Genomic DNA, 1,276 nt, shown 5'->3' with positions numbered 1-1,276 from the left:
ACAGATATAAGAAAAGATGTTCAATTTCACTAGTAGTAGGGAAATGCAAATCAAAACCACAATGAGGTACTACCTCACACCTGTTAGAATGGCTAATACCAACAAGACAATTAATAACGGTATTGGAGAGGTTATGGGAAGAAGGAACTCCTGGTGGTTACCAGAGGGAAACAAGAGAGGGGGAGGTAGAAAAGGGTAAAGGGGTCAAACGTATAACGATGGAAGATTTGCCTTTGAGTGGTGAACACGCAATGCAACGTACAAATGATGTATTACTGAATTGTACACCTGAAACCTATATAATTTTCTTAACCAATGTCATCCCAATACATTTAATAAAAAAATAAAATGGGGTTGTTGGGAGATAATGTATGCAAGATGCTTAGCCCTAGGCTGGCATGGAGCAGGCAAAAGAGAGAATTCTGGGCTGGTATTGGTTCTGCTGGTGCTGACACCTTCACTGCTCCGCTCTGGCCTCAGCCCCTCTTGTTCTCCCTCCTTCCCCCATTTATGTAGAATTTTAGTTTCCTGTGTACTTTTCAACCGCTGTCTCATATGACTCTCTCACCACGTGGTGAGGGAAACCAGAGGAGATGTCTGCTTCTTAAGGTGCAAGTCCTCAGGAATCAAGTGACCAGCCCAAAGACACCTCGGTGGAGTCTTACCTGGACCGACTCCACTCCATGGGAAGTGTGAGCCTCCTCCCCAGGTCACCTAGGAGGCAGGTGCTAGGGCTCTGGCTAGGACGCAGTCAGCACAATGCTGGCGGGCTGTCCCTCTCTAAGGAGAAAAGAGGGAAGAGCCCCTGTTCAGAGGAGACGCCCCTCTCGAAGCCACCCTTCCTAGGTCACCCTTGGCTTCCTCCCGTCCTAGCCAAGAAGACAGTGCAAGGGCAGGCAAGAGAGGAAGAGGCTGGCTGTCTTGTCTGGACTGGGAAGGAGAGAGGCCAGGGAAGACCGCCAGCCAGACACAGAGGTGGATAGAGACGGAGAGAGGGACATATGTATTGAGATGGATAGAGGCAGAGAGACCCCAAAAGAGACAAGTAGACAGGCACAGAGACAGATACAGAGAGGAGCCGACAGGACAGAGGGCGCCGGAAAGACACACACGAAGAGACACAGAACGAATTGGAGCCAAAGATAAAGACAACTAAAAGGACACTCGGAGACCAGAATCAGAGCCGCAGTCGCGGGGAGTGGGGGGTGGGGAGGGGTGCTGCGCCAGAAGAGCGGGGAGGTGAAAGGGGCAGGAGAGCTCCAGGAGCCGCGGGAGG

Source organism: Pteropus alecto, unplaced genomic scaffold (genome assembly GCF_000325575.1).
Source record: "Pteropus alecto unplaced genomic scaffold, ASM32557v1 scaffold39, whole genome shotgun sequence".
NCBI lineage: Eukaryota > Metazoa > Chordata > Mammalia > Chiroptera > Pteropodidae > Pteropus > Pteropus alecto.
The sequence above is the reverse complement of the archived record's forward strand: the minus strand, read 5'-3'. Positions refer to the sequence as shown.